We start from the raw sequence: 15,233 nt of genomic DNA, 5'->3' as shown, positions 1-15,233 counted from the left end.
ATGTAGGTCAGGTATAGCCAGATCTTCCTCGGATGGTAACTTGCGAGTAAGGATTATGAAGGACATCAAGGAAAACATTGGGAGGCACCGGCTTACATTGAGAGCCAAGTCGTGACAACGCATTAGCCGCCTCGTTGAGCCGCATGTCAATGTGATCCACTTGATAACCCTTGAAATGACCTGCAATGTTAGTCACCACCTGCCGATAAGCCGCCATGATGGTGTCTTTGGAGTCCCACTTGCCAGAAACTTGTTGAGCAACCAAATCAGAGTCACCCAGGCATCTGACCCGACTAAGATTCATCTCCTTAGACATCCGGAGACCATGGAGGAGAGCTTTGTACTCAGCTGCATTGTTAGTATAGGGAAACATTATCCTTAGAACATAACAAAAATTATCACCTCCTGGGGAAGATAAGATAACTCCAGCCACTGAGCCCTCCAACTATCTGGAACCATCAAAGTGAATAGTCCAATAAGATTTGTCAAGCTTTTCTTCGGGAACTTGAAGTTTAGTCCAATTGTTGATGACATCCACTAGTGCTTGAGGTTTGATAGATGTTCGGGGCACATATTTCAGATGATGTGTCCCGAACTCAATTGCCCACTTAGCAATCCTTCCCGTGGCCTCCCTATTTTAGATGATGTCTCCTAATGGGGAAGAGATAACCATAGTAATAGGGTGTTCCAAAAAATATTGCTTCAGCTTTCGACTCGCCATGAAGACCCTTAAGACCAACTTCTGCCAATGTGGATATCTCTGCTTGGACTCTGTCAAAACTTCACTGACATAGTAGACTAGCCGTTGAACAGGATATTCTTTTCCAGCCTCCTTGCGCTCCATGATAACTACAACACTTACCGCTTTGTTATTGGCAACAATGTACAGGAGCATAGCCTCTTTGTCAATGGGGCGGCCAAGACAGGCGGCACGGCCAACTTATTTTTGAGGGCTTCAAAAGCTTTATCCACATCGTCACTCCAAATGAAGTTGTCTGTCTTTTTCAGCATCTGGTACAAAGGACTTACCTTCTAACCGAGGCGGCTTATGAACCGGCTCAAGGCAGCTATATGACCCGACATACGCTGAACATCGTTGATGTTGGCCGGCTTGGCAAGGGAGGTCACCACTTTGATTTTCTTTGGATTAGCTTCAATGCCTCATTCAGACACCAAAAAGAACCCAACAATTTACTTGCTGGTACTCCAAAGATGCACTTGGCCGGGTTAAGCATCATCTTGTACCGTGAAGGCTATCAAAGGTATCCTTGAGAACATCAAGCAAAGTTTCCTTCTTCTGAGACTTGATGATGATATGGTTGACATAAGCATGAACATTACGCCCAATATGATTGTGAAAACAACTCTTCACGGAGTACTAATAAGTCGCCCCTGCGCTCTTAAGCCCAAAAGGCATCGAGACATAGCAGAAAGTCCCGAAAGGTGTGATGAAGGCCGTCTTCTGCTGGTCCTCAACAACCATCTCCATCTGATGATAGCCAGAGTAAGCATCCAGGAAACATAAACCCTGACACCTGGTGGTGGAGTCGATGATCTGATCAATGCGGGGGAGAGCAAACGGGTCTTTGGGACAAGCCTTATTGAGATATGTGTAATCAACAAACATAAGCCAAGTACCGTTCTTATTTAGAACAAGTACTGGATTGGCCAGCCGTACAGGATGACATACTTCCACGATGAACTCGGCAGCTAGGAGCCGGGCTACTTCTTCTTTAATAGCCTTGCGTCTCTCCTTGTTAAAATGACAGAGATATTGTCGGACTAGTTTCATCTTAGGATCAACATTAAGGTGGTGCTTAGCGAATTCTCACGGTACACCAGGCACGTCAGAAGGTTTCCATGCAAAGATTTCATGATTTTCATGGATGAACTCGATGAGCGCGCTTTCCTATTTGGGATTCATGCCAGTCCCAATTGTGAACTGCTGAGATGAATTGCCCGGGGTGAAGTCAACTTGTTTTGTGTCTCTAGCCGACTTAAACTTGAGGGGTGGGTCAGATTCCTTGGTGGGATTCTTCAGAGACGTCATGTCAGCCAGGTCAACATTGGATGTGTAGAATTTTAACTCCTCCGTTGCGCATGCCGACTCAACATAAGTCGCGTCCCCTTCTTCGCACTCATGTGCGATCTTCCTGTTGCCATCAACTGTGATCGTGCCTTTGGGCCCAGTCATTTTGAGCTTGAGATATACATAGCAGGGTCGAACCATGAAATGAGCATAAGCCGGCCGCCCAAACAAGGCATAATATGGGCTCTTGATCTTGACTACCTCAAACGTCAAGAATTCAGATCTGTAGTTGTATTCATCACCAAACGCTACTTCCAACTTAATCCATCCAATAGGATAACCAGACTTTCCAGGAATGATCCCATGAAAAACGGTCGAAGACGGCAGGAGTTGTTTCTCTGACAAATTCATGCATCTGAATGTATCATAATATAAAAATGTTTGTCGGCGTTCTGGGAACCAGGGTACCCAGACTTGCCTGCCTACAATACCATCTACAATACCATCAAGACAAGACCCTCGCGAGGGACCAAGCCTCACGAGGCGGGCGACATCAAGACCGCCGGAGGGAGCGGCCTCCCCTGGCAGCCTCCTGAGGAGCGGAGATTTCTATTCAGGTGCCCAACCTCACGAGGTTGGGGTGACGCAAGCCATGACGACCAAGGCGGCAGTGGGCGCAGAGGAGCCAGTTTCCTATTTGGTGCTAAGGAGGCAAGCGCAGGCGCGGGGTCCCGAGGAATGAGGCAAAGGTTTCCATTCTCGTGCAATTAGACCAAGACCGGCAGGGCGGATGTCATCACTGAGCCCACTATAGCGTCACGGCCAGAAGCTTTGCAGGCGAAGACCACCTTTCATCAGGATAAGATGTACCACTTGTCCCCTTTCTAATTGGCCACTGTGGGATCCCTTCCCACCTACGCTTTGGGGGAAGAGGACCAAGGCCACTATAAATATAGGTTAGACACCACTGAGAGAGGGGACGATTCGATCTGAACCTCATCGACTCACACCCCCACCAGAGCAGACCTCACGAGGTTGTTCTTCCCTTGTACTAGTTCATCCTCAGCCCCTCGTGAGCCTAATCCATCACAAAGTAGGAGTTTGGTCTTACACCACAAGCTGGCCCGAACCTGGGTAAAACTGTTGTGTCCATCTTCTCCCTTGTTCACCGAGCTAGGTCGTGGGGGTGACGAACTGGTTGGCTGAAGAGGTCGAGTTCTTCGCACATGCCCCAGAGTTCGAACCTTTCTTGGGTCTGCGAAGCCCTGAATCCGGCAATGTTGATGCTACTTCTGCCATCCATGAGTACCTTGGTAAGCTTATAACCACCGAATTGGGGCGCCACCACTAGGGCAAGATAACCCGGATTCTCTACCAATGGCGTGTGATCTTATCTGCTCCAAACGACTAGTTGCTCTAACCAATTTAAGTATTGAGGGACCGCTGGCTCGAACAGATTGACAACCCATTGTTGCAACTTATGATCGCGCTTGCAAGTGCTGGTGGTAAACACATGATATTTCCCACTATTTAGCTGCTTAGGATTGCTCTGAAAACTTGTCTAGTTGCCCTGGTGCTGCGTACCTTGGCCAGAATGTTGATTTCCACCATGATTGCCAGACGCCTGATATCTAGATCCTGAGTCGCCCGAGCCCTGATAACCCGGATTTTGTTAGTTACTAGATGACCCGCCTCCTGGGAAATTTGAACCGTCGGCTCCTGGTTTTCCAGGGTTGCCACCACCGCCGCCTTGATTGTTCTGATGGACTTGATTGTGGTAAGCCTACATGACATGACAGTTTTCCCAGGAGTGACTCGCCAGCCTGTCCGGAGTACTGTGCTTGGGCACGAACCTTTGAGGGCTTCCTCGAAATTACGGGCTTTATTTGCATTGAATGGCTGTAACGCCCTCGATGCGGCTATATCTCCCATGTGTCGAAGCACGACTTAGAGGCATAACCGCATTGAAAGCAGTGTCGCAAGTGAGGTAATCTTCACACAACCCAAGTAATACATAAGGGAAAGAGATACATAGATGGCTTACAATCGCCACTTCACACAATTACATGAATAAAGCATTACATCAACCAGATACAATCAAGGTCCGACTATGGAACCCAAAATAAAAGAAGACTGCCCAAATGCTACACAGATCCCCGATCGACCCCAACTGGGCTCCATTACCGATCAACTAGAACGAAACAACACCAAGGACAAGATCTTCATCAGGCTCCTCCTTGAGCTTGGTTGCGTCATCTCCATGGTTCAACGGCACCTGCAAGCTGGTTTTGGAAGTATCTGTGAGTCACGGGGACTCAGCAATCTCACACCCTCGTGATCAAGACTATTTAAGCTTATAGGTAGGGTATAAGGTATGATGTGGAGCTGTAGCAAGCGACTAGCATATATGGTGGCTAACATACGCAAATGAGAGCGAGAAGAGAAGGCAAAAGTACGGTCGAACAACTATGATCAAGAAGTGATCCTAGAACAACCTACGTCAAGCATAACTCCAACACCGTGTTCACTTCCCGAACTCCGCCGAGAAGAGACCATCACGGTTACACACGCGGTTGATGTATTTGAATTAAGGTCAACTTCAGGTTTTCTACAACCGGACATTAGCAAATTCCCATATGCCCATAACCGCGGGCACGGCTTTCGAAAGTTCAAAACCCTGCAGGAGTGTCCCAACTTAGCCCATCACAAGCTCTCACGGTCAATGAAGGATATTCCTTCTCCCAAGACAATCCGATCAGGCTCGGCATCCATGTTACAAGACATCCTCGACAATGGTAAAACTAGTCCAGCAACACCACCCGAATGTGCCGACAAATCCCGACAGGAGCTGCACATATCTCGTTCTCAGGGCACACTCAGATGAGCCAGACGTCAGGTGGGCCAGCCCAGAGTTGCCCCTGGTAGCTCCGGACATCGCTCAGTTGGACCAACACTTAGAGAAGCACTGGCCCGTGGGGGTTTAAGTAAAGATGACCCTTGAGTCTGCAGAACCCAAGGGAAAGAAAAAGGCTAGGTGGCGAATGGTAAAACCAATGTTGGGCATTGCTGGAGGAGTTTTATTCAAGGCGAACTGTCAAGGGGTTCCCATTATAACCCAACCGCGTAAGGAACGCAAAATCCGGGAACATAACACCGATATGACGGAAACTAGGGCGGCAAGAGTGGAACAAAACACCAGGAATAAGGTCGAGCCTTCCACCCTTTACCAAGTATATAGATGCATTAATTAAATAAGAGATATTGTGATATCCCAACAAAATATCCATGTTCCAAACATGGAACAAGCTCCAATCTTCACCTGCAACTAACAATGCTATAAGAGGGGCTGAGCAAAGCGGTAACATAGCCAAACAACGATTTGCTAGGACAAGGTGGGCTAGAGGCTTGGTTCAACAATATGGGAGGCATGATAAGCAAGTGGTAGACATCGCAACATAGGCATAGCAAAAGAGCGAGCAACTAGCAAGCAAAGATAGAAGTGATTTCGAGGGTGTGGTCATCTTGCCTGAAATCCCGCAAGGAAGAAGAACGAGTCCATGAAGAAGACAAACAGACATAGACGAATGGGTCCTCACAAATGCGACGTTACCGGAACCAACCCGAAGAAGCAACACCGGAAAGAAGCACACAACATAGTAAACAACCAATACACGAACATGGTATGATATGCGGGATGCGGTATGTGATGCATATGCATGATTTGGAAAGGAATAATAGAACCTGGCCTCAACATGGAAATCCAAGAGTGCCACTGGAAAGGTGAGGTGATTTCGGTTGAAATCGATATAAAGATCACCGGAATCGGATGCACGGTTTGGAAATGGCAAGCAAAACAAATATGACACCAGTCTACGATAAACAGCAAGTAGCCTTCTAAATGCATCAAGATAAATATGCTACAACACTCAAACATGGCAACAAAATACATGGCAGGGATCCACTCATGATGCTTGACAAAAGATGAACACCGAGCTACGGCTAATTCATCCATTAACAGGTTCAAAGAAGCATGGCAAAAGTGCAAACAATAACAGGTTTCAGACTTAGTGAAATTAACACAAGTCTGGAATTTATCATCAGGAAGCACACTTTAGAGCATGAAAACTACATGCTACAGGAACATATCATGGCAAATCAAGGCATGGCATGAAGCTAATCAAAGCACTTAACAAAAGTCCCTTAGTGACCATGAGCCAAAAGGGATCATAAAATGATATGACAAACTAAGGATACACCCATCAAGAAGACATGGCACAGAAGCTATACATGCCAGGAACAACAACATAGCATGCATGGATCAATAGCAACATCCTCGGCAAAATCGCTAAACATGTCAACAATCTGCCAGGATCATCTTATAGCAAAAGTAGAGCTCGATTGACTCACGCTAGGGTTCTCCATAATTGCAAACAAAGACATGGATGGATAGAACACCACAATGTTAACAAAACATCCTTACTGATCATCCTCAAAAGAGGCACAGATCACTTGGAAACAACATGAACATATGGCATTACAACAAAATCAGGACAAGGACTTAGTGAAATTCTAAGTCCCTGAAATCAGCATTACCGATTACGCTACTTTGCAAGCTTGTGCTAGTCACCACAAACATCACAAAATATATGGCAAGCACCTCTGTAAAGATGGCATGGCATATAACAAAACACATGTAGAGCTCAGGGTCATAGCATGCACACATTAATCATGGCAAAAATGACAAAAGGCCATTTACTGAAACAGATCTGACATATTCATCACATAGCCCTCTTCCAACGACATTTTGGGCACCAAGATGAGCTCAAATTAAAATGATGCAATGAGATGAAATGATGTACTCGTCGAGACGAACATTTTGATATGCTACACACACGAATCGGAGCTACGAGTGCAGAGTTATGATGCGATGAAGAATGCCAAAAATACTAAAATCCTCGGGACTTGGCAGAAAAAATCACCACCTCGGAGCAAAAGTCAACGGCGGCGCGGGAGACGGGGATGGCCGGAGAAGGCCGGGGACGGGCGCGCGTGGCGGATCCGGCTGGATCCCGGTGGGGGAAGGCGCGAGGAGGCGGAGGGGGGCCGGTGGGGCGCCGGAGACGGTGGACGCCGGCGAGTGGAGACGACTGGCGTGGCGAAGGCGAAGGATGCCGGCAAGGCCGCGCGGTGGAGGTGGTGGCTGGGCGGCAGCCGGAGACAGTGGTGGCAGCGGGGCGCGCCTCGGCGAGAGGGCGCGGTGGCCGGCATCGACGGGAGCTGAGCGGCGGATCCGGGTGACGCGTTCGTCCGGCGAACCAAGGCGGCGGGGCAGGTCGCCGGCGGGGAGCGGCGTCGCGGCGGGGCAGCTCACTATGGTGGTTCGGCGAGGTCGACGGCGCTGGACGGCGGTGCGGAGCGGCGCAGGAGGCGGCTCGGCAGCGGGCACCTGGCGGCGGCGACGACGAGATGGGCCCTGCGGGCCCGATCCGGGCCGCGCGGGCCGGTGGCGAGGCTGGAGGGGAGAGAGGCCGGCGGTGGACAGGTGGCACGATGGTAGTGGGTGAGGATGGCGGCGAGCGCTGAGGTGTCGGCACCGGATTGGATTGGTCGGACGACGTGGCGGCAGCGCGGACATGTCCGGGCGATGGGCAGTTTTTGTCCGGCGGCGCGAGGGGAAGAAGCTAGGGTTTCATCTGCGCGGATTTCGGGAGGGGAGCACAAATATATAGGTAGAGGGAGCTAGGAGTGTCCAAATGAGGTGCGGTTTGCGGCCACGCGATCGTGATCGAACGACCGAGATGATAGAGGGGGTTTAGGTGGGCTTTGGGCCACTTTGGAAGGGTGTTCGGCTACAACACACACGAGGCCTTTTCGGTCCCTCGGTTAACCGTTGGAGTATCAAACGAAGTCCAAATGGTACGAAACTTGACAGGCGGTCTACCAGTAGTAAACCAAGGCCGCATGACAAGTCTCGGTCCAATCCAAAAACGTTTAACACCCGCACACGAAAAGAGGTAGAAAGGGACACCGGATGACATAGGAGCGCCGGATTGCAAAACGGACAACGGGGAAAATGCTCGGATGCATGACACGGACATGTATGCAAATGAAATGCACATGATGACATGATATGCAATGCATGACACACAAGCAATGACAAGGCCACAACAGCGAATAACTAGAAGACACCTGGCACATTGGTCTCGTGGTGTTACAACACTCCACCACTACGAGAGGATCTCGTCCCGAGATCTAGAATGGCACCGGAGGGAAAAACGGAGGAGGAAGATAAGCGGTAAAACTAAGTTGCTTCTTTGACAAACGAGTGAAACCACGAGCCTTGAAAAGGTTAAACCATTGAAAGAAGAATGCAACAAAGAAGAACAAAGTTGAAAGCACTCCGGTAGGGAAGAGTAACAAGGAAGAACAAATTCGAACAGCACTCCGTTAGAGAAGTTATGCAAGGCTTGATAAAATGAAAGAACTAGAGCAGCAGGCACACACTCCGGTTAAATGGATAAGCATGAAAAGAATAAGGTCCTGACAAAAAGAAGAAGAAGGGTTGAAGAGAGCAACATCACAATGCCTTCGGAACAGAAGAATAGAAGTTGGATCATCAGAACAAAAGAACGGCGAAGAAAACAACATCTTCTACCTCCGATGAGCTTGAATAGCATTTTAAAGAGAAGGGTCACACGGAGTTCTTGGAAAACCAACAACGAAAAGAATAAGCTTGATATGGTCTTAAGGAATACATCTCAAATTATGAGGTGACAACCCGCCACTCACGGGAAAAGAATTGGATTGATAAGAACAAGGAGACGAGAAAGCTATTTCACCGGGAGGATAAAAGAAGAACTTGGGTCATTTATAAGCACCATAATAGTAGCAAACCTTAGGGAAAGCTTTAGGTGAAAAATAACCCAAGATAACTCCAACGAAGGGATTGATGGATTTAAAATACCTCATTCTTAACAACATGTGGAACATGAAACATGAACTCAAATTATCAAGAATGACATGACACCACCTCAAAAGATATGCATGAAAGAATAGCACTCCAGATTGCAAGATGAAGAATGCTTGAGCTCCTCTGAAAAGAATCTCGATGAACACTTTGAGAAGGAATTAAATCCTTGATGAACCATCATGTAGAACCTCCATGAAGAACTCTGGTAAACAAAAGAATTACGAAAATAAAGAGAAGTTGGGAACACAAGGTGAAACCTTGTAATGATTTAGATGGATCCTCGTGATAATTAGAGCTTGGAACTCCGAGAAAGAAAGACGAGCACTTGAAACCAAGAATATCTATGATGAACCACTCCGGAAAAAAGAAATTGAATAAACTCGATGAAACAAGAATAAGAATTACGTTATGCGTATCCTTCACCAATTAAAATTGATGACAAACAACGGATTTGGCATACTTCTTATTTTCGTAGAAAGTATTAAGATAGATATAGCACAAACTTGGGAAGGTCTTCAACGAATCACCGGTCGAGATTGGAAAGAACGAATGAATTGATATGATAAACGAAGGAAGAGAATCCTGAGTGAAACACCGTAAGAATTGAAAATGAACGAAGTAAGGGTGAATCACTGGTAAGAATTAGCAAATGAACGAAGATATATGAGAGAGTTTAGATACAAGAGGACGAATAGATCACGAACTTTAATAGAGAATATTTCAATGATGCACCGGTAAGATTTGGAGAATGATAGCTGAAAGCTGAAATGAATAAACCTGAATTGATGGACTCCGGATAACAAACTGAGAAGGCTCTTGAATTGCTCCGGATAGGTGAAAAGAATTTTGACAATCGAAAACAAATATAAGAGGATGGGCTCGAACTGGAATCACGAATCTCTGAGAGAACGGATAAGATATGGAGGAAAAACTCTTCTTCGGTCTTGAAAACCTGAGAACGACGATGAGAAAACACCAACAAAAATTGTAGAGGCACTCCGGAATGAAGAATAGAAAGGTTGATCCAACGATGAAAAGAATTGTGAAAGATCTAGGAGAAGGCATTTGACTGATGATAACTCATACTGACGTCTAACTTTAAGATGAATTTTGAGGGTAGCTTCGGGAACTAAGAAGAGTCAGGTAGGATCCTGGGAAAAGACCTGTGGGTTAGGTCCCACTCAAAAGAAACACCGTTGAAATGATTTAAAGAGAGAGATTGCACCGGTTGAATTAAAATACTTGAATGAGATAACAGCCTCGAGATATCTTGAGCACTCCGGAACAATTGAATAGCGAGAGGTGAATGATTAAGAATTGCACCGGCATGAGAAAACATTGAAATGAGGAAAAGATATGATCAACACAAAAAACTTGAATTGAATCCACCGGAGAAGAAAGAGAACGAACAATGATGAACTTGAAGCTCCGTTAGAATCTTCATGAGAATCACCGGGTAAGAACATGAAGGAAAAGAATGGAGAGACTTCACATGAATCAAAGGATACTTGATTAAGAAATCTGAGTCCTTGAAGAAAAAGGGTGGGTGGGTGGGAAAAACAAAGACAACTTGGGAAGGATGAAACGAACAACGTTGAGAAAGCTGAGATTGAATCTTGCGGATGTTGACAATGAACGGATCCACTTGAAGAGAAGCACACTGGTTGAAAAGGATTGACATGACACTATCGATTATCATGAAGTATTAGTATCCACATAGGAATATGAGAACACTGCTTCGGGAAGGTATGGAATCAACATTTGACATTGAAGCAACTCGAATACCACAACTGAAAACAAAACAAAGGATTTGCTTGCAAAATAAGCCAAAACAAACATATGATAGAGATTTCGTCCGAAGTTTTCATGGTGGGGCCTACACGGGCTCGATCGTACAGCACCATCATGTACAAGGCAGTGCACATGAGATATGAAGCATCCCCGAGTCGGCATAGCCAAGGACTCTTTAAGACACAATAAGACCACTGTAAAACCAACCGTGGATAGGCGGACCACTAGACGTCGAACCCCAATTTCATATCACACATCTGTTGGAAAGATATCCTAGGAGCTACTTGAATTCCCACTTATAAACTCCCGAAATTTTCCGGTTATGCAATCAGGTGTTGGGGATACAGGGGAAGCATAATATCTCACCCAAAACTAGCAAATCGTACATCCAGCTGTATCCATCCTTCAACACATAACCAAGAAACCTTCGGAAATTATCTACCTCAACCTTCGAAAAGCATCCGTTATACGAGTTATGGCAATACTCCCGAACTCCCGCCCCAGTACTGGGTGGCGTCGAGGTTATCTCACCAACAATTCCATAAAAGAGATTTTTGATGTCGGCGAAACTAAACTCAGGTATTCTAGAACCGCAACGATAAAATTGAGACGACAACACCTCGGAGCTCAACTCCCCGGGACACTGCCACAACCCCTAAATGACAGGAGGCACCAAGAACAATGTTCTCGTCACAAAACCATCAGAACGATTCCAAGATACCCGCGTGATCCTAAATTTTTTTAGTGAAATTTGAGAAGAGAAGAGTCAAAACTCTACGTCAGGATGCCTCACCAGAGCGACGAAGGGACTGAGGAGTAAAAAGAATTTCTAACTCTCCGAGATATATAATTCCTAAATGACTCAAAACATTTTTCTAGACTCAACAACGCCAGCGATTCGATCAAGCAGGGGGCTCCTAAAGTCGGGGAAGGCTCTGATACCAACTTGTAACGCCCTCGATGCGGCTATATCTCCCATGTGTCGAAGCACGACTTAGAGGCATAACCGCATTGAAAGCAATGTCGCAAGTGAGGTAATCTTCACACAACCCAAGTAATACATAAGGGAAAGAGATACATAGATGGCTTACAATCGCCACTTCACACAATTACATGAATAAAGCATTACATCAACCAGATACAATCAAGGTCCGACTATGGAACCCAAAATAAAAGAAGACTGCCCAAATGCTACACAGATCCCCGATCGACCCCAACTGGGCTCCATTACTGATCAACTAGAACGAAACAACACAAAGGACAAGATCTTCATCGGGCTCCTCCTTGAGCTTGGTTGCGTCATCTCCATGGTTCAACGGCACCTGCAAGCTGGTTTTGGAAGTATCTGTGAGTCACGGGGACTCAGCAATCTCACACCCTCGCGATCAAGACTATTTAAGCTTATAGGTAGGGTATAAGGTATGATGTGGAGCTGCAGCAAGCGACTAGCATATATGGTGGCTAACATACGCAAATGAGAGCGAGAAGAGAAGGCAAAAGCATGGTCGAACAACTATGATCAAGAAGTGATCCTAGAACAACCTACGTCAAGCATAACTCCAACACCGTGTTCACTTCCCGAACTCCGCCGAGAAGAGACCATCACGGTTACACACGCGGTTGATGTATTTTAATTAAGGTCAACTTCAGGTTTTCTACAACCGGACATTAGCAAATTCCCATATGCCCATAACCGCGGGCACGACTTTCGAAAGTTCAAAACCCTGCAGGGGTGTCCCAACTTAGCCCATCACAAGCTCTCACGGTCAATGAAGGATATTCCTTCTCCCAAGACAATCCGATCTGGCTCGGCATCCATGTTACAAGACATCCTCGACAATGGTAAAACTAGTCCAGCAACACCACCCGAATGTGCCGACAAATCCCGACAGGAGCTGCACATATCTCGTTCTCAGGGCACACTCAGATGAGCCAGACGTCGGGTGGGCCAGCCCAGAGTTGCCCCTGGTAGCTCCGAACATCGCTCAGTTGGACCAACACTTAGAGAAGCACTGGCCCGTGGGGGTTTAAGTAAAGATGACCCTTGAGTCTGCAGAACCCAAGGGAAAGAAAAAGGCTAGGTGGCGAATGGTAAAACCAATGTTGGGCATTGCTGGAGGAGTTTTATTCAAGGCGAACTGTCAAGGGGTTCCCATTATAACCCAACCGCGTAAGGAACGCAAAATCCGGGAACATAACACTGATATGACGGAAACTAGGGCGGCAAGAGTGGAACAAAACACCTGGAATAAGGTCGAGCCTTCCACCCTTTACCAAGTATATAGATGCATTAATTAAATAAGAGATATTGTGATATCCCAACAAAATATCCATGTTCCAAACATGGAACAAGCTCCAATCTTCACCTGCAACTAACAATGCTATAAGAGGGGCTGAGCAAAGCGGTAACATAGCCAAACAACGGTTTGCTAGGACAAGGTGGGCTAGAGACTTGGTTCAACAATATGGGAGGCATGCTAAGCAAGTGGTAGACATCGCAGCATAGGCATAGCAAAAGAGCGAGCAACTAGCAAGCAAAGATAGAAGTGATTTCGAGGGTGTGGTCATCTTGCCTGAAATCCCGCAAGGAAGAAGAACGAGTCCATGAAGAATACAAACAGACGTAGACGAACGGGTCCTCACAAACGCGACGTTACCGGAACCAACCCGAAGAAGCAACACCGGAAAGAAGCACACAACATAGTAAACAACCAATCACGAACATGGTATGATATGCGGGATGCGGTATGGGATGCATATGCATGATTTGGAAAGGAATAATAGAACCTGGCCTCAACTTGGAAATCCAAGAGTGCCACTGAAAAGGTGAGGTGATTTTAGTCGAAATTGATATAAAGATCACCGGAATCGGATGCACGGTTTGGAAATGGCAAGCAAAACAAATATGGCACTGGTCTACGATAAACAGCAAGTAGCCTTCTAAATGCATCAAGATAAATATGCTACAGCACTCAAACATGGCAACAAAATACATGGCAGGGATCCACTCATGATGCTTGACAAAAGATGAACACTGAGCTATGGCTAATTCATCCATTAACAGGTTCAAAGAAGCATGGCAAAAGTGCAAACGATAACAGATTTCAGACTTAGTGAAATTAACACAAGTCTGGAATTTATCATCAGGAAGCACACTTTAGAGCATGAAAACTACATGCTACAGGAACATATCATGGCAAATCAAGGCATGGCATGAAGCTAATCAAAGCACTTAACAAAAGTCCCTTAGTGACCATGAGCCAAAAGGGATCATAAAATACAATTGCAAGCATGTGAACATAGCAAAAATATAAACAGATTCAGACTTAGTGAAAAACTGGAGCATGCGAAACAGTTAACGAGTAGTGTGTTTACAAGCTCGATGCACTCACTACAAGGCATGACATGACAAACTAAGGATACACCCATCAAGAAGACATGGCATAGAAGCTATACATGCCAGGAACAACAACATAGCATGCACGGATCAATAGCAACATCCTCGGCAAAATCGCTAAACATGTCAACAATCTGCCAGGATCATCTTATAGCAAAAGTAGAGCTCGATTGACTCACGCTAGGGTGCTCCATAATTGCAAACAAAGACATGGATGGATAGAACACCACAATGTTAACAAAACATCCTTACTGATCATCCTCAAAAGAGGCATGGATCACTAGGAAACAACATGAATATATGGCATTACAACAAAATCAGGACAAGGACTTAGTGAAATTCTAAGTCCCAGAAATCAGCATTATCGATTACGCTACTTTGCAAGCTTGTGCTAGTCACCACAAACATCACAAAATACATGGCAAGCACCTCCGCAAAGATGGCATGGCATATAACAAAACACATGTAGAGCTCAGGGTCATAGCATGCACACATTAATCATGGCAAAAATGACAAAAGGCCATTTACTGAAGCAGATCTGACATATTCATCACATAGCCCTCTTCCAATGACATTTCGGGCACCAAGATGAGCTCAAATTAAAATGATGCAATGAGATGAAATGATGTACTCGTCGAGACAAACATTTTGATATGCTACACGCACGAATCGGAGCTACGAATGCAGAGTTATGATGCGATGAAGAATGCCAAAAATACTGAAATCCTCGGGACTTGGCAGAAAAAATCACCACCTCGGAGCAAAAGTCAACGGCGGCGCGGGAGACGAGGATGGCCAGAGAAGGCCAGGGACGGGCGCGCATGGCGGATCCGGCCGGATCCCGGCGGGGGAAGGCGCGAGGAGGCGGAGGGGGCCGGCGGGGCGCCGGAGACGGTGGACGCCGGCGAGTGGAGACGACCGGCACGACGACGGCGAAGGATGCCGGCGAGGCCGTGCGGTGGAGGCGGTGGCCAGGCGGTGGCCGGAGACGGTGGTGGCGGTGGGGCGCGCCTCGGCGAGAGGGCGCGGTGGCCGGCGTCGACGGG

Source organism: Triticum dicoccoides, chromosome 1A (assembly GCF_002162155.2).
Source record: "Triticum dicoccoides isolate Atlit2015 ecotype Zavitan chromosome 1A, WEW_v2.0, whole genome shotgun sequence".
Lineage (NCBI taxonomy): Eukaryota > Viridiplantae > Streptophyta > Magnoliopsida > Poales > Poaceae > Triticum > Triticum dicoccoides.
This window is presented reverse-complemented; position numbering follows the sequence as displayed.